This window comes from Coenobita brevimanus, chromosome 69, assembly GCF_032717465.1.
Source record: "Coenobita brevimanus isolate Jiangsu-jjx chromosome 69, ASM3271746v2, whole genome shotgun sequence".
Taxonomy (NCBI): domain Eukaryota; kingdom Metazoa; phylum Arthropoda; class Malacostraca; order Decapoda; family Coenobitidae; genus Coenobita; species Coenobita brevimanus.
In genome coordinates this window covers 19822672-19848503 of record NC_137022.1, presented here as the reverse complement: position 1 = coordinate 19848503, position 25832 = coordinate 19822672, and the positions used below count along the sequence as shown (strand labels likewise).

General features: G+C 42.2%; 1 protein-coding gene and 1 pseudogene across 1 annotated transcript in view; both read right to left on the bottom strand.

The window, feature by feature from the left end:
• LOC145406007 (uncharacterized) overlaps positions 1-25832 on the bottom strand; it is a 417004-nt gene that overhangs the window by 266200 nt on the left and 124972 nt on the right. The gene's annotated exons all lie outside the window — the stretch shown is intronic.
• LOC145406259 (5S ribosomal RNA) lies at positions 25697-25812 on the bottom strand (annotated as a pseudogene).

Here is a 25832-nt window from a genome sequence, read left to right as displayed (position 1 = left end):
GTTACTCAGTGAGCGATTAAAAAAGACTGTATTAAGCATTAATTAAAGCTACCTAGTGGAAACAGATAAATTAAGTTACAAGGAAAACCAGAAAAAAAAAATGGCCAACACAAATGACGTTAGCAAGAGTGAACATCTTCAACACAATCGTGAAGACAAAGATTTCCACACAATGCTGATTCATATATTGCCCACGATAGGTACAAGTGAACAACAAGTCAGTGTATATAGTTAATACTGTATATAGTGTATATATATTTTTTATATAAAATAACAAAATATGGGGCTATATAATATCATTTTCAGTAATAGCTGTGCAATATAAAATAACCCTTAAAAAAGGGTCCCAAGGAAATTAACCAGCAATTATGCAACCATGAACAACACCGAAAAAAAAAAAAAAAAAAAAAAAAGCGTAGACAAACGAAGAAAAACAAACTATAGAAAATCAATACATACAAAAAAAGAAAGAAAGAAAAAGAAATAGAGTAAGATCACATAACAAACAAATGAAAATAAGTGTAAGTGTTACTACATATGCCAAAATACCACATAAACTACAAACAAAAAAGCAAATTGTTGTCTCCACAAGCTAGTGGCATGGCACATCATATCATCGACCGCAGCATGACCGTATTCAATGTCAGGACTACAATTATTACAATTATGTAACTACAAACGATATGTAACAATTATGTAACGACAAACGATTGCATTATGTTACACTTGCTACAACTATGTAACTACAAACAATATGTACCAATTATGTAACAGTTGCATTAACAAGATGTAACTTTTATGTAACTTTAACTACAATTATGTAACTACAAACGATATGTAACAATTATGTAACGACAAACGATTGCATTATGTTACACTTGCTACAATTATGTAACTACAAACAATATGTAACAATTATGTAACAGTTGCATTAACAAGATGTAACTTTTATGTAACTTTAACTACAATTATAAGGCCAACACAATTATGTAACAGTTGCATTAACAAAATGTAACTACAATTATAAGGCCAACACAATTATGCATTACCACAATATTATGTAACAATTCATAAAATGTTACGATTATGTATTACCACAATATTACTACAATATTATGTAAAGTCATACAATTATACCACAATTCTGTATTACCAGAATCATCATACAAGTTAGGTGAAATATTGGACATTACTAAGTGGATGGCTCAATATGTAATGTGTAACCTAGCAGTATTGCCATTGCACAATTATATGCGTACGTCTGTTGTACATGCACGTCTTACAAAGTGTCATACAACAACCATTGCATTTGTTCAATTATGTATAGAACTTGTTTAAAATTTAATATCTTGATCATTGCAATTTACTATGAATATTATATGTGTACAATATTATAATCAATATTATATACTAATAGATTTGCATATGTCAATGATAATTGCTGTCGGAGGACCTTCAGCTGCGCCGCTGAGCATATGTCAGGACTCCATATTATAATTACAAATCATAACAGATGAATAGATAAATAGATAGATAGAGAGACAGATAGAAGCAGGAAGTCAGATGATGAGAAGGTATTGTGTCTGCGAGAATCGAGCAATGCTAAACATGCTTACACACTCTTAACTCAAGGAATGCTTTATAGGCACACGACAGCGCCTCGTGACCATACACACACATACACACATACTCACACACAGGCTTCTAGAACTTTCCAACCACAGTGAACACACGTGACACGACCCCTGCTACACCAGAATTTAGGAAGCAGAGGCGGAAGGAGACAGGCCATAGAATCGGGAGGTAGTAGGAAGAAAGGCTTAGCAACTTGGAAGAGAGAGAGAGAGAGAGAGAGAGAGAGACAGGGAGGTAGCTAACGGGACTCTTACTTAATTTCACTCGTGTGTGAGAGACTTTGTTAATATTTCCAAGACTAATAAAAATAGTCCCATACTATTCTTTACCTCTCCTGTCATTGCATGACAAATGGGAACCAAGATTATCTACTTACAAACAACTCAAGTATAACAACCGCTCGTCCACAAGTCTAATATATAACTTCTCTACAAGTATATACAAAGTCCTTTTTGTGACATTTGGTGGCAGCGGTGGGATTCGAACCCACGCCTCCGAAGAGACTGGTGTGAGTCTTTCATGACAGCCTACAGTGCAAATAGCTTACAAGTTTACTACAAAGTTTTTTATGACATTTGGTAGCAGCAAACGTATACGAACCTCGTCTACGAATCAACAGTGAATTCCTACAAAATATCAAGATTGAAAACAAAAAATACCTCACACAACCAACAACTCACAACCAGCTCCTGACAGTATTCTCTCCAACCAGCCCCCTCCGTCTCCCCGATCACCACGCTGATGTAGAGGTGAAGAGGTCACAGGACGCCTTGCAAGTAGTTTAACAAAGTACTGATACAAACAATCTTGCAATTTCTACAACGAACCAACGAACTACAACCATCTACAATTAACTACAAGTAACAACTCTACGATGCATCTGTATAATCTTCTACACGCTCCTACAAGTAGCGGCAGTTTTCATCCCACAACGAGTAAATCACAAGAGAAAAGGACCGAGAAAACATCGAGAAAGAAAAACAAAACAAACAAACGAAGAATGAGACACGACTCACAACTCACAACCACCAGACCTCACCCTCCTCTCTCTGCTACATCCACCCAACCTCCACCGCTGACGCAGGAGTGAAGAGGTCAAGACGACGAAGCAAATACTAAGTCCATATTCACAACTCATCTTACTCATCTTCACTCAAGTTACTCATCACTACTCATTTACTCACCACAGCTACCAGTGTGGGAAGTCGACGTCACCATACGTATCAACGTGTGTCTGACACCCCACAACACGTCAATCACCCCGTGAAGGACAACGCTATCACCACGTGCAACACCACTCACACCATTCCCACCACGGTAAAAATTAGTGAGTTACATATTTACTTCATCTATACGATACACAGTGATAGACAGCACATTTTGCACAAACATATAAAACGTGCTGTATACAGTAGTTACAACTTACGTACACATACTTACTTCAGTTATCTGTGTAACTCAAACACTAAATAATCACCAACAATAAATATTCTACACTGTATATATTCATTCATTTATTGTAGCATTTATTTACTACCAACGAGTGTTACCATTTATACCTACATAAAATACGTGTTTCATACATACAGCTATACATTATTACATCTACAAAGTAATAAAGAAAATATACCATCACAGTTACTCAGTGAGCGATTAAAAAAGACTGTATTAAGCATTAATTAAAGCTACCTAGTGGAAACAAATAAATTAAGTTACAAGGAAAACCAGAAAAAAAAAAAATGGCCAACACAAATGACGTTAGCAAGAATGAACATCTTCAACACAATCGTGAAGACAAAGATTTCCACACAATGCTGACACATATATTGCCCACGATAGGTACAAGTGAACAAGTCAGTGTATATAGTTAATACTGTATATAGTGTATATATATTTTTTATATAAAATAACAAAATATGGGGCTATATAATATCATTTTCAGTAATAGCTGTGCAATATAAAATAACCCTTAAAAAAGGGTCCCAAGGAAATTAACCAGCAATTATGCAACCATGAACAACACCGAAAAAAAAAAAAAAAAAAAGCGTAGACAAACGAAGAAAAACAAACTATAGAAAATCAATACATACAAAAAAAGAAAGAAAGAAAAAGAAATAGAGTAAGATCACATAACAAACAAATGAAAATAAGTGTAAGTGTTACTACATATGCCAAAATACCACATAAACTACAAACAAAAAAGCAAATTGTTGTCTCCACAAGCTAGTGGCATGGCACATCATATCATCGACCGCAGCATGACCGTATTCAATGTCAGGACTACAATTATTACAATTATGTAACTACAAACGATATGTAACAATTATGTAACGACAAACGATTGCATTATGTTACACTTGCTACAACTATGTAACTACAAACAATATGTACCAATTATGTAACAGTTGCATTAACAAGATGTAACTTTTATGTAACTTTAACTACAATTATGTAACTACAAACGATATGTAACAATTATGTAACGACAAACGATTGCATTATGTTACACTTGCTACAATTATGTAACTACAAACAATATGTAACAATTATGTAACAGTTGCATTAACAAGATGTAACTTTTATGTAACTTTAACTACAATTATAAGGCCAACACAATTATGTAACAGTTGCATTAACAAACTGTAACTACAATTATAAGGCCAACACAATTATACATTACCACAATATTATGTAACAATTCATAAAATGTTACGATTATGTATTACCACAATATTACTACAATATTATGTAAAGTCATACAATTATACCACAATTCTGTATTACCAGAATCATCATACAAGTTAGGTGAAATATTGGACATTACTAAGGGGATGGCTCAATATGTAATGTGTAACCTAGCAGTATTGCCATTGCACAATTATATGTGTACGTCTGTTGTACATGCACGTCTTACAAAGTGTCATACAACAACCATTGCATTTGTTCAATTATGTATAGAACTTGTTTAAAATTTAATATCTTGATCATTGCAATTTACTATGAATATTATATGTGTACAATATTATAATCAATATTATATACTAATAGATTTGCATATGTCAATGATAATTGCTGTCGGAGGACCTTCAGCTGCGCCGCTGAGCATATGTCAGGACTCCATATTATAATTACAAATCATAATAGATGAATAGATAAATAGATAGATAGAGAGACAGATAGAAGCAGGAAGTCAGATGATGAGAAGGTATTGTGTCTGCGAGAATCGAGCAATGCTAAACATGCTTACACACTCTTAACTCAAGGAATGCTTTATAGGCACACGACAGCGCCTCGTGACCATACACACACATACACACATACTCACACACAGGCTTCTAGAACTTTCCAACCACAGTGAACACACGTGACACGACCCCTGCTACACCAGAATTTAGGAAGCAGAGGCAGAAGGAGAGAGGCCATAGAATCGGCAGGTAGTAGGGAGAAAGGCTTAGCAACTTGGAAGAGAGAGAGAGAGAGAGAGACAGGGAGGTAGCTAACGGGACTCTACTTAACTTCACTCGTGTGTGAGAGACTTTGTTAATATTTCCAAGACAAATAAAAATAGTCCCATATTATTCTTTACCTCTCCTGTCATTGCATGACAAATGGGAACCAAGATCATCTACTTACAAACAACTCAAGTATAACAACCGCTCGTCCACAAGTCTAATATATAACTTCTCTACAAGTATATACAAAGTTTTTTGTGACATTTGGTAGCAGCGAACATATACGAACCTCGTCTTCCACTAGAGTTCGTGGCTTCCCACCAAAGTACAATGTCACGAATTTGTATAAATAGGCTCGGGAATTCGTGACATTACACCCCATCAAAATCAAATTTTTCTCTGAAAAATTTAACAATATATACATACATAAGCATCCTAACTCAGTCACACAAGATTCACACTGTGGTGTGTGTACTATCCTGCTACAGGAGAAAATCACTGGCACTAATGAGCTTAAAAACCTAGTATTTACGTTCACAGAAGCAAGCTCGAGGGGAAAAATCTCCGTGACGTCGGTGAAAAATCCTGTACTCAGGTCAAACTGAGCGAAAGTTTGCTTTGTTTATATTAAAAAATAATTGTTATGTAGCGTGGTGTATGTATTACATGGTGTAGATGTGACAGTTGTAGTGTAACTGTACCTACATGCAAAATGATATAATACAAATTAATAGTAAAAGGAGACGACGAGACAGAAAAGACGAGGCAGCAGCATGCGGCAGAGACAATCAGGTGATCTGCACAGCAAAACTGCTACACCCGCCAACTGTACCTGCAAAAGCAATCAAGATGGAGCATCAAAAGTGTCGATGTGACAAACAATTTATGTTAAATTACAATTTCTCTCTGCCTAGTAGTCAGTACATATGCTACAAAACTTATGACATTATTTTCTTATTGGGTACATTATTAACCAGGAAGCGTAGTCCTTGGATTGCTCAAATCTCTCAGGACCCTTGTAGTTTACTGGTTAAACCTATATTATTAATCAGGAAACATGCTAGTCCTTCGATTGCATAAATCTCTCAGAACATCCAGTTTACTGGTTAAACCTACATTATTAACCAGGAAAATGCTAGTGCTTGGATTGCATAAATCTCTCAGAACAGGCAGTTTACTGGTTAAACCTATATCTCTATCCCTACGCAAACTTCGGCAGGTCACATTTTAACACTCAGTGTGGGTGTGAGCACTCATGTGGATAACATGTATTCTCGAGATGCACCACAAGGTAATTCAGACATAACCTCGGATTGCCTCTGCGGGGGTCTCAAACTTCCACCTTAACCTACGGTACATATGTATGTACAAACTCTGGACATAATGTGTCCTATGGAACCCACGAGCAAGACGTCAGATCTTACTGGTATACTATTAATGGGGAACCAAGCTAGTCCTTGGATTTCTCAAATCTCTCAGGACCCCTGTCTTATGGACCCCGGTGTATGACAGTTGCCTATGTTAGTCATCAATTAGCAGGTGAGACATCAGGCCTGTGCCTACATTGTCAGTATGTATCTCAAACAAGGTTAACTGCTGCAGATACAGTGTCCAGCGTGTCAATCTTGCATTGGCCATCTTAGTTGTCCTGAGACTAGTGAGTGGCATATGATCAATTCCCAAGGTGAATGGTGCTCCATATAAATCTATCTATCTATATACCTAGGCTGCTTCCCCCAAGGAAAGGGAGGTAGCCGAGACAGGACGACACACTTCCCATTTACTCATCCATTCAAACACATTCATTCGCATCTTAGCCCCAAGGGGAGAACGGACAGATCCTCACCGCACCACACCGCACAAGGGTCAACTACGCAATGCAATCAGTGACATCCGCAGCAGGGCCCGACAGCAGAGCTGGTTTACCCCTGCCACATCATAACAGACCCCTTACCCGCACCTGACCTGACTAGCTGATCAGACCAAATGCGGGAGAATATCCCCTCAGGGCTGCGTCATCACTTATTCATTCACAATTTCTCTCCATTTATTTCTGTCACGCACAGCCACTCTTCCTTGCTCAACAGACATCCCTCTCGCATCCAGTGCTCTCTTCACACTGTCCATCCATCCTATTCGTGGTCTTCCTCTCAGCCTTACATCTCTCACATCAGATCTAGTTATCTTTTTCACCAATCGCTCATTATCTAGTCTCTCCAAATGCCCAAACCATCGCAACACCCTCTGCTCAACTCTACCAGCCATCTCCCAAACAACTCCAGTTCTCCTTCGCACTTCATCATTTCGCACTCGATCCATACGCGTCACTCCACACATACTCCTCAGACACCTCATCTCCATTACATTCAAACTTTTCCTCTCTGCGACACCCATATTCCATGTTTCAGCCCCATACAATGCAGTCGGTACCACAACACCCTCATACAGCCTTCTCTTTACATCCATTCTAAGCGAATGACATCTAAACATTTTTCTCATTCCTCCCAGCACCTTTCCTACTTCATTTATTCTAAACTTCACTTCTGCATCTATTCTTCCATCCACAGCAACATGTGACCCTAGATATTTAAAACACTCTACCTCCTCAAGCAACTCACCATTCAAAACTATATTCATCCCCCTACCATCTACCAACCTGGTACACTTCATCACTTTACTCTTATTCCTCCTTTCACACACCCTTCCAAACTCCTCTACCAACTGTCTCAATCTCTCCTCTGAATCAGCCACCAGTGCAGTAGCATCTGCAACAGCAGCTGCTTCAGATTCCACTCTCCACCATCAACATTCACCAGACTCAGACCTCCACCTAAAGCTCTTGCATTCACCTCCCTTACAACACCATCCATGTAAATATTAAACAACCAAGGCTACATCACACATCCCTGTTGTAGCCCCACTCTTACAGGAAACCAGTCACTCACAGCATTTCCCACTCTCTACTATTTACATAAAAACTTTTCAGCCCTTTTAGTAACCTACCATCAAGTCCATATAATCTTAAAATAGTCCACAAATAATAATAGTATTTCTTAACACCATCAACCACGGCCAAGAGTTCCTTCTCAACAGTACTGTAATTTTTCTCAGCGGGTTTTAACCTATGGCTGTGATATGCCACTGGGAAAATTCCACCTTCCGATTCTTTTATTAGTACGGCACCTACTCGATCTGGTGATGCATCGGCGTACAGTACGAAAGATTTATTGGAATTAGGCAACTGCAAGATAGGCTCCTTACACAGCATATTCTTGAAGGTGGCAAAAGATCTCACATGCACTTCTCCCCATTCAGTGGTATTTGGAGCATGTTTCCAAAGTGCCTCGTACAACAGCTGGGCAATGAGAGCAAAGTTGGGGATAAAACACCTATACTACCCCACTAGGCCGAGGAATGCCCTAACCTGTTTCTTGGTCACAGATCTTGGAGCTTCCCTAACCTTGCTGATCTTATCGCCCTGACACCTGCAACAATTGTTGCCAACAATATGTCCGAGGCACTCCACCTCACTGTGTGCAATTTTACACTTGCTAGGCTTCACAGTCATGTTGAAACTCTGGAGTCTACTGAAGAAATCTCCAAGAGTCTGAGGTGCTCCAATGTGGCAGAATGTACAAGAACATCGTCAACAAACATTTCTACTCCTACGATACCATGGAGCACTCGTCTCATGGCTCGATTGAATACTGCTGGGGAATTGGTAAGTCCAAATGGGAGGACTTTACACTGATACACCGAGTAGCAAAGGCAGTAAACTGACGACTTGGGATGATGGGGAATCTGGCAGAATCCCTCCGCCAAATCGAGCTTCGTGAAATATCGTGACCCTGCCAGCTTGGAGAAGTTGTCAACATGGTCACCCATTGGCTCAGCATCCACTTTGGTGATTGCATTTAGCCTCCAATAGTCGCCACAAATCCTGACTCTGCTATCCTTCTTGTGGACTACTACCATTGGACTACAGTAACGATATGAGGACTTTTAAAAAATACCTGCAGTCTCCATGTCGGCAATTTCCTTAACTACTGCATCCAGTAGTTGCATGAGAATCAGATATGGCTTAACCTTTACAAGGGTATTGCTGGTCAACTCAATTGTGTGATACTCAACCTTTGCAAGTCTAGGTTGGTCAACTCAGTTTTGTGATACTCAACCTTTGCGAGTCTAGGTTGGTCAACTCAATTTTGTAATACTAAACCTTTGCGAGTCTAGGTTGGTCAACTCAATTTTGTGATACTCAACCTTTGCGAGTCTAGGTTGGTCAGAGAAGACATCAGCATACTGACAGAGCAGTGACCTTATGGCATCCTGGTCACCTAATGCTAAGTCAGTGTTAAGTAAAACATCTCCGACAGTCTCCTCCTGACAGGACTGAACGGTTAAGGGCTCGTCATCGTGGTCACCATCTGGGATCACTGCAGCTGCCCCAGTTTCTTCTGGTGGCTGGTCACTGTCATTGGCTGCTCGTAGGCCAGTTTCCTCGGGGTTTGACTCATGATAAGTCTTCAACATGTTAACGTGGAACCTTTTACAAAGACTCCCCATCTGGATTATGTAGTTGAGGTCTGAAATGCGCTCTGCTACATCATATGGACCCTTCCACTGTGCCAACAGCTTGTTCTGGGCAGTGGGGAGTAACACCAAGCATTTATTGCCTGGACTGACCTTCCGAAGCTTTGCTTTCTTATCAAAATAAGCTTTCTGAGCTGTGCACACCTTGATCAATTCTTCTTAGCTAACTTAAACATCTTCTGGAGGCCATCAGCTAAATCAAGGACGTAGGTGTAGGGGGTCTTGACTTCAGGGTCGGGTTCTTCATTGTCCCATAATTCATGAAGGACTTGAAGTGGCCCACGGACCGACCTTCCATACACCATTTCAAAAGGTGAGAACTTCAAAGAATGTGGTAGGGCTTCTCAATAAGCAAAAAGAAGAGGGGCAATGAACCGTGGCCATTCTTTTGGCTGTTCACTGGCCATGCGCTTTAGCATCTTCTTGAGAGTCCCATTGAATCTCACACAACCCATTACACATGGGATGGAAGGGCGTAGTTCTCAAGCCTCTGATAGACAATAACCTGAATGCTTCATTCATCATGAACTGCGAACTCCCATCACTTGAGACCCATGCGACAGAACTCAATCAGTGCCTCTGCAACAGTGATGGCCTCTATATTCTTAAGGGCCATGGCTTCAGGCCACCGTGTGCTGATATCAATGATAGTGAGGATATACTTTGATCCATCACTAGCTCTAGGAGTGATTGATCCAGTAATGTCAAATGCTGCTCTCTCATATGGTTCAGAGATTATAGGCATTGGTTTCAATGGTGCAGGACGGACATGCCCCCAGTCAGTGGTACACTGACACACATCACAGGAATGCACAAACCTAGTTATTTGCTGTCCCATTCCTGGCCAGAAAAAGTCAACGTGGATGCAGTCAGAGGGAGGCCCGTGTGACCTCCCATCACTGAACAATGACCCAATTCAAACACTGCTTGGCAATACTTCGCAGGAATGACAAACTGCAGTCAAACCTCACCCTGGGGTGTTTGTGACTCACGGTACAGCCATCCTTGCTTACGAAAGAACCTGGCTTGACCTCCCTGTGAATACCTGATCACATTACCCTCCAGCTTCTTATGCACTGAGGCAAGTGTCAGATTGGACTGTTGTTCTTGGACAACATCTTTACGAATCAGATCTTGCGGTGTTGTGGCGGTCAATGGGGTGACACGGTTCGGAGCCTTGGCCATGGCTCATGTTACTGCAACAGCCAAAGTCTGAGTAGCAACATCTACAGTGCAACTATATTTGACACCTGGTATGTTACCTATAATAAGGTCAGACAAAGGTTCTGGCATGACTGCCGCAGCTGTCAAACTAGTGTAAAAAGGAGATGCCACCTGGATACGTGCCTTAGGGAACAATCTCACTGATCCATCAATAAGTCTAACTTGGATCTGCCTACCTGTGTACTCCTCAGGCCGAACTAGACTCTGCCTGCCGGAACAGCCTGAGGAACCATTGTCTCCCAGAACATTTATGGAAACACCTCCCACAAACCCTGACTGAACAAGAAAGGCAGTGTTGCCGGTGGAAGGGTCTGAGGAGGTAGCAGCCAGTGATTGATGAGACTGCAGAACAAACCATGCTGCAAACGTGATGCCTTGAGAACTTGATGCCTGAGGGGTCGTGCTCACCATGTGAGGAGTTGGAGCACTGAGCACCTGTGGAGGAGGGTTCACCATCTGAGGGGGACTAGTGAATTGTGGGGAAGTACCTGTATTGGTGGGGACAGCACCGCCATACTGCCGTTGGGGTATTAATGCAGCATTTGCCTCCTGCCTACGAAACACTAAAGCTGATTGTCCTGACTGAGGGTTACGTGATTTGTCCTTGTTCTGCTGCTGCATGGGATACTGCTGCTGGTTGGGGTACTGCTTGTACCTCTTCCATTTGGGTTTCCTGCGTATTCTGCCCCTGGTCCTTCTGCGGTTTGTTTGGACCATGGCCATTATTCTGAGAACCGCCTTGATGCTGGGGTTCAGTGTGAGATGGCTTCCCAACCTTAGCAGTATCTTTCCGGTTCCAGGTCTATTGCTTACGAGTTTGGTACCCGTATGCAGTGAAGATTGCATCAGTCATTTCCACCATTTGGCTGGCATCCTTTACCTCACAAATCTTAAGCTGAACCATAAGCTCAGCAGGCCACGACTTTTCTAGCTGTGTGTGCAGCATAAGGTCAATTATCCCCTCTCGTGTGCGAGGGGTCTCATCTTTCTCCATCCATTCATCTAAGTAAGCAGTGAGACGGTCGAGGAACTGAACAGCAGTCTCCTTTTCTTGGAGACGTGCCCTCATGAACTGACTCCTGGCGTCATCAACAGTGCGACCGTACACTTTCATGAGTGTGGCCTTCATCATCTCATACGTGAGATCGTCTCCACGAATTCTGTGGAGAATATCGTGGGCAGGGCCCTCAAACAAGCTAAGAAACTGGAGCTGCCTAGCTGTCTCATCCAGCTGGTACAGCTGCGCCATGTCCTCAAAATGAGCTATGAATAGCTCAATTGGCTCGTCTTCCTTGAATGAAGGAAGCTTAAGGGACAGGGTTGCCAGAACATGTGCTGGAAGAGCACTCGTGGAGCTCGGGTCGGCTACACCAGATGTGCATGAAGTCAAGGAGTCTCACTTGAGCTTCAACGCCTCAAGCTCATGTTTTTCACATGCCTCACGCTCGGCATGCTCGTATTCACAATCTCTCTCATGTTCCTTGTGCTGTTCTCGCTCGTGTTCACATTGTTCTCGCTCGTGCTCATGTTGTTCTTACTCGTGTTCACGTTCTCTCTCGCATTCCATGTGCTGAATTTTACACTCTTCACGGGCATCACTCTCACACTGCTGTTCATGAGTGTACCGTGAGAACACAGTCTTTAATTTCCTGGGGATTGGTAAGCCCCATATCCTTGGCTTCCTGTATAAATATATTAGTAGCCATGATGCTAACTCAGCTAAGACAGAGTGAACTAGAGACTGATGTACTGACTGCTGTTTCGCAGAAATGCTATCTATCTATCTATATACCTAGGCTGCTTCCCCCAAGGAAAGGGAGGTAGCCGAGACAGGACGACACACTCCCCATTTACTCATCCATTCAAACACAGTCATTCGCATCTTAGCCCCAAAGGGGAGAAGGGACAGATCCTCACCGCACCACACCACACATGGGTCAACTGCGCAGTGCAATCAGTGACATCCGCAGCAGGACCCGACAGCAGAGCTGGTTTACCCCTGCCACATCATAATAGACCCATCCTCTTACTCGCACCTGACCTGACTAGCTGATCAGACCAAATGAGGGAAAATATCCCCTCAGGGCTGCGTCATCATTTATTCATTCACAATTTCTCTCCATTTATTTCTGTCATGCACAGCCACTCTTCCTTGCTCAACAGACATCCCTCTTGCATCCAGTGCTCTCTTCACACTGTCCATCCATCCTATTCGTGGTCTCCCTTTCAGCCTTACACCTCTCACATCAGATCTATTTATCTTTTTCACCAATCGCTCATTATCCATTCTCTCCATATGCCCAAACCATCGCAACACGCTCTGCTCAACTCTACCAGCCATCTCCCAAACAACTCCAGTTCTCCTTCGCACTTCATCATTTCGCACTCGATCCATACGCGTCACTCCACACATACTCCTCAGACACCTCATCTCCATTACATTCAAACTTTTCCTCTCTGCTACACCCATATTCCATGTTTCAGCCCCATATAACGCAGTCGGTACCACAACACCCTCATACAACCTACTCTTTACATCCATTCTAAGCGAATGATATCTAAACACTTTTTTCATTCCTCCCAGCACCTTTCCTACTTCATTTATTCTAAACTTCACTTCTGCATCTATTCTTCCATCCATAGCATCATGCGACCCTAAATATTTAAAACACTCCACCTCCTCAAGCAACTCACCATTCAAAACTATATTCATCCCCCTACCATCTACCAACCTCGTACACTTCATCACTTTACTCTTATTCTCATGTACTTTCAATTTCCTTCTTTCACACACCCTTCCAAACTCCTCTACCAGCTGTCTCAATCTCTCCTTTGAATCAGCCACCAGTACAGTATCATCTGCAAACAGCAGCTGCTTAAGATTCCGCTCTCCACGATCGACATTCACCAGACTCAGACCTCCACCTAAAACACTTGCATTCACCTCTCTTGCAACACCATCCATATAAATATTAAACAACCAAGGCGACATCACATATCCCTGTCGCAGCCCCACTCTCACGGGAAACCAATCACTCACAGCATTTCTCACTCTTACACACGCTCTGCTATTTACATAAAAACTTTTCACCCCTTTTAGTAACCTACCATCAAGTCCATACAATCTTAAAACAGTCCACAAAGCCTCCCTATCAATTCTGTCATACGCTTTCTCTAAATCCATGAATGCCCAAAACACATCCTTGCCTTTCGCTAAATACTTTTCACACACTTGTCTCACAGCAAACACCTGATCTACGCATCCCCTCCCTCTCCTAAAGCCACACTGCTCATCACCAATTACTCCCTCTGTACCCTCTCTAACTCTCATAATTAACACTCTACCATACACTAGTAATCGAAAGTAAAGAATACAGGCACAGCCTGGTGGTTACCAGTTTTATCTAGTTAAACTGGTAAGGAAAGAAAAAAAATGCAACTGACTGGGAAAACTTTTACATAAAATTAATGAAGCAGAATCAATAACCACCAGTAAGATAGTGCCTATGGACTTAAATAACTAATACCTACCTAAGAGTGAGTTTGTTTATTATTTCGTTAATAACTATAAAGCTAGGAGTTAATATCTTGGAATGAGGTCGCCAGATGTCACGGGGTAAGTGGAAATATGAATAAAATGCTAATATATATTCATCAGTTGACACAAGGAAGTCTATATATCTATCTATTGCCAGACGCCTCAATCCCGTTTGGGGTGGCCACAAACAAATCGCCTCCAAGTCGCCCTGTCCCCCGCCATTTCACTGCCCTGCTCCCAACTCACACCTCCCCTCTCTCATATACCTCTCCACCCCATCCCTCCATCTCATCCTCGGCCTCCCCCTCCCTCTTTCCCCCTCCACCTCACTCACATACTGTACACTCTCTTCGTCAGTCTTTCACCCTCCATCCTCTCCACATGGCCAAACCACCTCAGTGTGTTCCTCATAACGCTTCCTATCACATCCACATCAACACCACAACGCTCCTTTATATCCTCATTCGTCAGCCTGTCTCTCCATGTGACTCCACAGGCTCCTCTTAAATAACTCACAAGGAAGTGACTTGTGAAATCTAGTAAATTTTACTTTATGCCGGCTTACTTTGCCGATTCTCTAAGAACGAGAATTTTATCAAGTTTCTCAAGAGTACACAGCGGAGACTGACTACTCACGAATGCTGAATTGTTGATACTGTTGGCCTCTAAGAAAGTGTGATCCTTGTCCCCTTGACAATCGATAAGAATAATAATCGAGACAAGTTCTTGCTGATGCATAACTCCTAGTTGGCACAACGGATTTAAGAATTAATAGCAAAGAACTGGCGTAAATACCAGTTGTGATTAATATAAGAAATTTGTGTAAACTGGGATAAGCAATTTAAAGAAAGCACAATGTGGAGAAATCAAACACGATTCTACATTTACATTAAGCTCAATGAAAGGAACTGTAAATTTATTAATTACAAACAAAATTTATGGTACAAGAATCTCAAAATGAATTCAAATACCAAAGGAAATACACTCACTTACTCACATTCAAATAGCTAATTAATCTTAAGCCTAGGAAAAAGAACGGAAATACTAGTAAGTGGAGGAAACGGAGCTAAGCTGCGAAGAGGCTGGGCGTCTCCAACTGCTAAGGTCACTACAGCCGATCACCAACTCGTGGGGAGATACGAGGAATCATTGAACTACTGGACAGCTCAGCACTGCACTCGACGACTCCTAGTCCCGTGGCTGTCCAACACTAACTGATGTAACCAGGCTGGGTATGGGGGGGTGACAAATGGGCATGTTCACCGTAAGTGGGCGTGACCTAACTTCAATGGTCAAAGGAGGCAGGGTGAATGATATGCACACGCAATAAAATCACTCAATGAAGCAATAATGTCGTGCATAAGAACGGTCACTCTTGGAGCAGTAGCAAATGTTCTGAAAAACCATCTCAATCAAAGTCCATACAGGAACGATTAAACTGAGTGATACACAGTGGGTCTTCCACTAGGGTTCGTGGCTTCCCACCAAAGTACAATGTCTCGAATTTGTATAAATACACAGTCTCGTATATTCGTGATATTCTCTTCTCTGATTTCTGTTGATGTCTCAGTTGAAGACTTTCTGCATATTGATGAGGCCGTTATGTTCCTTACCTCCGTTCTTGCATTCTGCTGGCCTTCATGTTGTTCCTAAAACCTCTGGCACGTATCACTATCGACCTGTCCTATGGTGGAATGAGGAGTGCAGTGTTGCTGTAAGTGATAAGATGTTAGCTTTCTCCCATTATTGTAGATGCAGGACAGAGCATTATCTTGTTGAGTTCATAAGGGCGCAGGCTAAGGCTTGTCAAGAACTGAAACAAGATAGGCGGGACTCTTCGAAGGTTTATGTGTCATCTGTAAACCTAAAGATGCCAGTCTCTCAGGTGTAGAAGAGGGTTCGAAAGATTTCGGGAAAATTCACTCAAGACAGGTCCCCTGAGTTCATGTCTAATGGTGAGCCTGTTGGTGAGCCTGCAGCTGTGGCCTATATTTTTGCGTCTGCCTTTGCGAGAGTCAGCCATTGAGATAATACCTCACCATTTTTGCCAGACAACATGAGATAGAGGAGGCAAGGGTGCTGGACTTCCCTTCAGGGAATGTGGAGTCCTACAACCTCCCTTTCTCCTATCACGAGCTCCATCTGCCCTTTCCCTCTGTCATGACACCTCACCAAGGCCGGATGATATTTCCTAAGTGATGCTTCAACACCTGGATGATGATGCACTGTTTTTCTCCTCAGCCTTTTTAACAGAATCTGGAGGGAATCTTCTCTTCCCACCTCTTGGTGTGTGGCTATTGTTCTGCCATTCCAGAAGCCAGGGAAGGCAGGTTACAGTCCCCTGCAGTATCGGCCAATTGCCTTAAAATCCTGCTTGTGCAAATTATTTGAGAAAATGGTCAACACACAGCTAATGTATTTCCTAGAAAGGATTGAATGTCTCTCTCTGTGTCAGTCTGGTTTTTGAAAATGTCACTCAACAACAGATGCACTTCTCCATATTGAGGCTGCAGCATGTGATGCTTTTGCTAGACAGCAGCATCTGGTGTGCGTTTTCTTTGACCTAGAAAACACATATGATACTACATGGTGGTTTGGTATCTTCCAACAACTCCATTCTTTTGGTTTACATGGCAGGCTGCCCTTATTTAAATTAAATTTTCTGCATGACCGTTCATTCAGGGTTAGGGTTGGTGTCACCCTGTCCCCTTCGTACCCTCAGGAGGAAGGGATGCCTCAAGGACATGTCCTCAGTTTGATCCTTTTTGCTATAGCATTGGACGATATTGTGTCATCCATTCCAGAAGGGATGTCGGCCTCAATGTATGTTGATGATTTGGCTCAATGGTACGCTGCTTCCTGAATGCCCGTGGCTGAACGTCACATGCAGCTCACTCTGGACAGGGTCTCTTGGTGGGCCACCATGCATGGCTTCCATTTCTACCCAACAAAGACGGTGGCCTTGCATATCTGCCGCTTGAGAGGTGTTCACCCTGACCCAGACCTCCAATTACATGGCCACAGTGTGTGATGTGTGGACGAGACAAGGTTTCTTGGACTTGTTCTTGACAGGAGACTGACGTGGGTACCTCATATCCACTCATTACGACTATCATGCCTCCGTGCCCTGTCTCTCCTATGGACCCTATCTCACTTGTCTTGGGGCACTGACAGAACCAGTCTGCTCCAACTTTACCTTGCCTTAGTAAGGAGCAAATTGAACTATGGGTGTGTGGTATACTTTTCTGCTTCTGAGGCAAGGCTGCAGCCACCAACTTTTGTACATCATGCTGGGATTCGTCTGTCAACTGGGGCTCTCCGGTCTTCCCAGATTGAAAGTCTATGGGGTGATGTGAATGAACCGCCATTGGATCTCCGCCAGTAGTCCTTAATGGTGCAGTGATGGCACTGCTTTCACCGTCTTCCAGTCTCATTGAGTTGTAAGGCTGTCTCTGAGGTCGTTCTTCTCCTCTTTTATGACACCCACCCTTGCTATCTACACGCGTTTGGGTACAGAGCGAGGGCTGCCATGGGGGAGTTGGGTGTCCAGTCCTCCCCTGTTTGCCCAATGCGTGTCTCCGAGTGGCTCCCTGGCTTCCCCCCCCAGAGGTACAACTATGTGATTACTTCCTTGAAAGGAAGGCCTCTCTTTCCTCACAGGCAGCTTTGTCTTATTTTTTAAAACATGCCTCTGCTCACAGTGACTCGATACCTGTATATACTGATGGCTCTAAATCCCATGTGAGGACAGGCTTTGGTGTCATTTTTCGTGAACAACTGAACTGACTGCCACTTTAGTCGTGGTTGAATTGATTTTTAGTTTTCCTCCAGCTTCTTTTACCATTTATAGTGACTCAGCCAGTGCTCTACGAGCTTTGTCTCGTGGTTTCCCATCACATCCCCTAGTCCTGTCTGTCTTGGAGTGGCTCTTCTTATTATGTAGGCGAGAATACTCTGTACAACTGTGTTGGGTCCCTGCACTTGTGAAGGTCCTGGGCAATGAGCGCACTGACTCCTTGGCTAGAGCTGCTGTCTCTCGCCCTTCCTTTCCTCATTACCATGTCTCATCCAAGGCTCTATGTGCAGTCGCTGTAGAGGCTGTCCGTTTCTGCTGGCAAAGGAGGTGGCATGCAGCAAGGGCAAACAAACTCCGCAGCATTCACCGGAACCTGGGCGATGGGGGGTATGTGGAACTGTCCCGACAGTGGGAAACAGCTCTGACCCACCTCCGGATTGGCCACACTAGGCCGACTCATGTTTTTTTAATGGGGAGGGCGCCCTCTTCGTACTGTGATGACTGTCTTGTTCCTTTGACTGTGCAGCATTTTCTCGTGGAATGCTCCAATCTTGCGAACCTTCGTCGGCGGTACCTTTCTGGGTGCCGAGCCGGCAACGGATCGTACCTTCTCTCCTCAATACTTGGGAAGGAGGCTTGTGCTATGGGGGTAGGCACCTTCTCCTTTGTGTTGAGTTCTGGCCTTCTCCACAAGCTGTAGGACTTTACCATATTTTAGTTTGTTTTAATGATAATGTTCTTTAACCTTTATATTTCCACCATGTTTTAGTTTTGGTTGTTTATTTTATGTTGTTGATTTGTTTTATGCATCGTTTTTATTTTGCTTTTTATGGTTTTTATATCTTTTGACATTCTTTTAATGTTTGTGTTCAGCGGCATATGACCTCTGTTGTTGCCCCGCCATCTGACATTTACGTTCATTAATTCATTCAGTCTTTGGAACTGGGTGGATTTTGGCCTCTTTTCTTGAATTAGAGAATGAAGATGTACGTATGCATAGTCAGAATAATTTAGCTAGAACAGAGACAAGTTCTGGGGAATACTTTTTCAAAACAATTGTTGGAATTCCCTCTAGGCCTGGAGCTTTGTTAGTTAATAAATTGTCTTGTATGGATTTTACGTATCTTGTCTGTATTTTAAGTGGAACCATTTCGGGAGAGTCAAGTTCTAGTACTGGGATGTTCTGGCTGACTTCTTCTATGGTAGAATTTCTGACAAATGTGCTGTCCCACGAAGGCCATTTGTAATGTTGCCATCTGAAGATTTTAGTGGGGGAATGGATGATGACTTTCTAAAGTTATTATTGAAAGAAATGAGAGTTGACCAGAATATTTTATTGTCACTAGGGTTGTTAAGTAGTTTTGATGCTTGATTTTGAAGAAAGTTTGATTTAGCGAGATTTATTACAGCTTTTGCATGGTTTCTAGCAATTTTAAATTGACAATGATTCAGGTGTTTTTTCTTTTAATTAACAGTTATATGCTGATGACATTTGGGATATAAAGATAAACAAATGAAGACTGAAATGGAGGATATACAGCAAGAAAATGAACATGTGGCATGAATGGGACAATATTCCTACTTTATGAGCTCTCATTTATTTGTATTTTTCTGCTCCTTTTTCTTTCCAATGACTTTCTCTTAACTGTTGGTTGATTTAATGTTGCACAGTAAATGTCGGAAGCGTCTGTTATTATTATTATTATTATTAATTATTATTATTATTATTATTATTATTATTATTATTATTATCATTATTATTATGGTGGTAGGTGGGGGGGCTCACCATCCACTCACTCGATGTAGTGCTGCTCTCAGGTGTCTGCCCTTTCCTCTCCTCCAGCCTTCTTTCCCTCCATCCTCTTTTGTCTTTCTTTCCTTCATTCTTTCCTTGTCCTTATGCCTGCGGGTGACTTTTCACTCCCTCTTCTGTCTTTCTTTCCTTCATTCTTTCCTCTTCCTTCTGCCTGTGGGTGACTCTACAGTGAGTGACAAGTCAAATGGTTTCCTGTACTCTAGGAAACCATTTACTATGCTGGGTGGTAACCATATAACCAAATTATGGCGCCTGGTGGTTTAGTGGGTAATTATTGTGCTCCAGTCGGATTGAGCAGGTGAAGGTTTATATCCAAGGGGTGCTCACGTAATACCACTCAGGGATGAGTGAGGCTGGTCACTCTCATCTTAACTGTCAGGACCAACCGCCTAGCCCCGGGCTCCTACGCTCCTCATGGGGCAATGTAGGATTGGATGATGGATGGATGGATTATTATTATTATTATTATTATTATTATTATTATTATTATTATTATTATTGCTGTTGTTGTTATTGTTGCTGTTGTGGTTTTTACTGAACTAACATCAGCTGTCCCCGAAAGAGATGACGTATGAAGAGGACAAGGTGTTTTGGTGAACGATGGGCGCCATTTGTTTTTATGCATTGAAAAGTACAGTAGTCCCATGTGGTTACGTTATAACCTCTTTTAGGTTGGTTAAAGAAATTAAGGATGACATATCTGCGGTAGAGACATTTTTAGTTGCGTCAGAGAAAACGTGAAGGAAGATTTAGAGGTAAAACAAGGGCAATGAATGAATGAATAATAATAATAATAATAATAATAATAATAATAATAATAGTAATAATAATAATAATCATCATCATCATAGTCATAATCATAATAATCATAATAATAATCTGTGCAGTGGAAGAAAGAGGGTGAAGGTGAGTAAATAGCACTGGACGGGGATCAGGCAAAGTGTATTGATATACTAGATTATGGAGGCAAAATGAAAGTAAATCAGATATTGCAAATATATGTTTGAGATGGATTTGGAAATATATACATTTTACCAGTCATGGATGAAGTAGGCAAAAGTAAATAAGAAACATAGGTAAGATCTGAAACAGAATTTACGGTAAGACAGTATATCAAATGTCCTGTACAGCACGAACGTAACATTTTTCAGTCGAATCTTTTTCAGACACACACACACAAAGCAGGGTCATTAAGAATAATATATTTGACATTTTATTGCTTTCAAACGATACCACTGTATACATACGTATAATCCCCATTTTCGCCGTATGTATTGGAACTTGGTAGTGGTAAAAGTCATATGTCCTTGTCACACATACACGACTCTAAGGCCGACCGCGGCGCGACTCAAGGTCGTGTTCTAGTTGGCTCCCACGCCTCCCGACTGGCCCCGAATCTGCTCTGCTCATGACTGCCTAACGACCACGTCGGGACTGCCGCACGACCGGTCGTGACGTCCTCAAGAACACAAGATCACGAGGCGATTGCGAGGTGACGGAGCTACGAGTCTTCAAATTTGAAATTTAACGATTTTTTGTCAGCCACGACCGTAACATGACCGCCCACGAACACAAGACGACTGCATGACGCGTTTGGAGAACGCTCCCCGACCCCCCACAACACTCCCACGTCCCCCCCACGACTGACCCATGGTGTGGGGCATCACATCTAGACCACCAATGACATGCAGCGTGGGGTGGGGCATCACACCTAGACCACCAATGACACCCAGTGCATCACCATGGACCTCTCCTGTGTCTAGTCAGTTGATGAGGGACATGCCATCATAATGGTTTTTTGGTCGGCGACAGCATCACAACATGCAGCGACCGCATCATGACGCATCCAATTGAGCTAAGACTGCTTCACGACCGATGTAGGACACTCCCAACTGCGACACAACTGTGACACGACTTTTGGCACATCGTGAGGCATGACAAGTTGTCCCAGCGGCTCACGAGCACCCTAAAGAGTCTGGGCTTTGTCGGTGAATCAAGGGACGATCGATGAGTGACCCTCGGTCGGCCCTTGAGTCATTTGTGTGTGACAGGGGCTATACAACCGTGTACCGTTCACAACTGTAGTCCGTCCCCTAAAGCCCCCGTCACACATTCCATAATCCAACCACGATAACGCCACTAATTCAGTTACTGGTGCTGTCGTGAAATTTGACCATGATAAATGCCAATAACAAACAATGTCACGATGGCTGTATGTGTTATGATGGTCATGCAATGGGCACGATGGAGTCATGATAGCCGTAAGACTGGGTCACGATTGGCAGATTCTGACATTTTTAACGGTCATTTTGTCATCATGATGAAGCCATGATCACCACAATAGTGCCATGACAGTCATGATGGTGCCATGAATGTACCATGATAGCATGAAGAGCTATGCCCACACACCCCGTGCTGCCACATGTGTCCACGTGGTTGCCAAATCGCTGAGGCCACGAAAAGTGCATAGGGCTATCGTGACTCTATCATGACCCATAATTAGCTCAATCGTGACTCAGTCACTATAGTCTTAGAGTTATCGTGACTCCATCTTGGGACCATTGTGACACGTGTGTATTAACCATCAAATGATTGTCAAAATATTGGCTCTATCGTGACTCATGCATGCATCTATCGTGACGCATTCGGCATTGTATTAGGGACTATCGTGACTCGCTCGTAACTTTTTTTTTGTCACGACAGAGTCGCGAAAGGACCTACGACGGCCATGTAGCGTGCAACGAAGATCACAATAGGGTTATGTAAGACTTACAATAGCTCTGCGTTGGGTACTAAAATCAGGGAGCTTCCCGATAAATTAACACTCTCGTGGCCTCAGCCGAGTGCACCACGAGTGTCACAATCGATCATGATAGACCCATAATCAAGACCATGATGCCACTAATAGCTGAATTAGTGGCGCTATTGTGGTTTGATTATGGAATGTGTGGCGGGGGCTTTTCGGCATCTGATCAAATCGTGACAGTGTTGCCAACTTAGGGGAAAATCTGCTATATTTGGCTGATATCCATTCCAACAAGTGATTTTTATAGATGTATATGGAACTGCTTTTTTTTTTTTTTTTTGCAAATTGCCATCGTCTTTGGCGGAAATTTTAGCCGATTTTTTTTTTTTTTTTTTTTTTTTACACAGATTGAATATTTACAAACTCTTATTTCATGTCATACAGTTCCTAGCAGTCGTCTCAAACAGACACACGTCCTGTTCACGTTTCCTTCCCATCAAACACAACCAACACATCGTCATCCCGGTCAGTCCTAGCCTGTCCTATGCCTGGGGTGGTTCAGATACTGATTTCATAAATATGATCCCAGTTTACCCCCAGTTGTACCGAAGGAATTGGGAAACATGCCTACCCGGACTGCAAAAGACTTGCTAATGCCGGTAGAAAATGATAAGACTACAGTATATTGCCTATTGCCAGTGTCAATTAATAGCAAAACTCAGTGATTTGAGGAAACATGTAAAAGTGTCAAACACGTGAAAGCATTAGAACCATTTTCCAGTGAAAGACAGTCTAAGATAGCTTTCCTTAAAGTAAGTGAGATACAGAATGCAAGTGAGGCTGAGGGGCAACTAGCATTATTTGCTGCGAAACACACGCCGTTCCTGACTGCAGATCATTGAGCTGACACTTGCAAAAAGGCATTTGATGATAGCAAAGCAGCACAGAATATGAAACTGAGCAGAAGTATGGGCAAAAACATTGTTGTAAATGTATATACTTGGGCCTCTTTTCCCGGAAATATTACGGGAAGATGTTGGTCATGCTAAGTAAAGCATTTTAACTGATGAGTCCACAGATGTATCTGTTGTAAAACTTCGTGGTGTTACTATAAGATAGTTTAGCAAGAATTTGCAGAAAATAGTTTCCACATTCCTTGGATTAGTTGAAACTGAATCTGGGACTGCAGCATCTATTGTCAGTACTAGTGAAACTTCTGAAGGCTCTCAACCCTGATGCACAAAGATTACTTGGAGTATGTGTTGACAATGCAAGTGTGAGTACTGGCATAAATCGTGCTGTTTGTGAATTACCGAAAAAAAATAGCTTCACCTCCTAAATCTTACAGTGGTGCAATGTGTGTGCCATTCCCCTCAGTAGGCTACATCTCATTCTGACTGAAACGTTGCGTAGAAATATTGATTTCATGTTGCTTGAGACTTACAACTGGTTTGGACACCTGTCAAAAAGGCAACTAGTACACAAACAATTGTATGAAACCCTGAATGAGGGCAGACATCCTCTTCAAATACCAAGAGTATGCGATACCAAATGGAATTCCATGGAACTTGCAGTGGTATGTTTACTAGTGCATTGGGAAGAGCTAAAACTACATTTTAAAATTGCAGGGTCAACTGAAAAGTGTTACACCACTGAAACGCTATTCAACATGTACAGTATAGTGACCCAGTCAATAAACTGCATTTGCTCTTTCTAAGTCCAGACTGCAAGATATACAGTGAACAGTGAAAGCTTTCCAAGGTGAAAATACCGACCCAACAAAGCTAGATTTAACAAATCTCCTTCTTGCAACAATTAGAAATTGTTCCAGTTTCAGTAGTTTATCCTATAAATATCTGATATTAATTCACATGTCGATTCTGGTGGATACTTAGGTTACGAATCCGAAAAATACTGTAGAAAAGTAGATATTTCAAAGGAGGCAGAAGGTAGTGTCCGCAAACGCTGCCAATCTTTTGTTGTTAAACTTTGCCATGAATTAGAGAATAGATTGCCTGACAACTTTCAAGTACTAAAGAAGATGTCACTCTTCTCTGTTTCTGTATTTGAGAGTAGTAAATGAACTTGTCGCACTGATTGCTGAATTGCTGTGCCACAGTGGAGAACAGATAAAACTGAAAATCAGTGGAGGAATTTAACAGTAATCAGGTGGAGTGAAAACAGTGAAGTTTTGGACTGAAGCAGATAATAACAGAGATGCATCTGGGGTTAATTCTTTCCATGAACTGTCAGATTTAGCAGTTAGCATAATTTCCCTTACGACTGTTTAGTCACCTTGCAAACTCAGAGACCGGTAAAAATACTGAGTCTAGCAGTGCTGTACTTGCAGTTAAAAGTGGGTTCATTAGATTAAAGTTGCCATGCATGCGAAATACCAAGAAATACGACAAAGCTGACTAGAGCACTTGCTGTGTATAATAACCGACGTCATAAGGGGAGAGTAATACGGCTGGATCAGCAGAAACTCCTGATCAAGATGAGAAGGATGGTATATTTCTGCTGAATAATCAAGAGATGAGCATTAGTATATGAATACAGAGCAATTCCTGGTGCTTTGTTATATGATTCACGAACAAAGAATATTATGGCAGATTTTAACTAAATCTAGCGGATTTGTGGGGCAATCTTAGCGGAATTTTACCATGCACAGTTGGCAACAGCGGGCCTGGGTTAATCAGTTCAGGGAGCGGCTGGGTGGTGAAAGGTTGCTTTATCGGAGGCGTCTGTAATTCAGCTGCAGGATGTTTTTTGTTTTTTTTTCATTCATTCATTGCCAGACGCCATGTATCCCAAACGGGGTGGCCAAGGGCTTAGAGTTAATTGTTTTACAGGGAGGGGCACTAATCCTCCACCAACCCCACTTAACATGTCGGGATGCCAACAGCATCTGGTGTTTCCAGGCGGTCACTCATCCAAGTACTAACCAGATCCAACGTTGCTTAACTTCGCTGATCGGACGGGAAGCGGTGTACTCAACGTGTGGCCGTTGGCTCTGCAGGATGTAAGTTGCA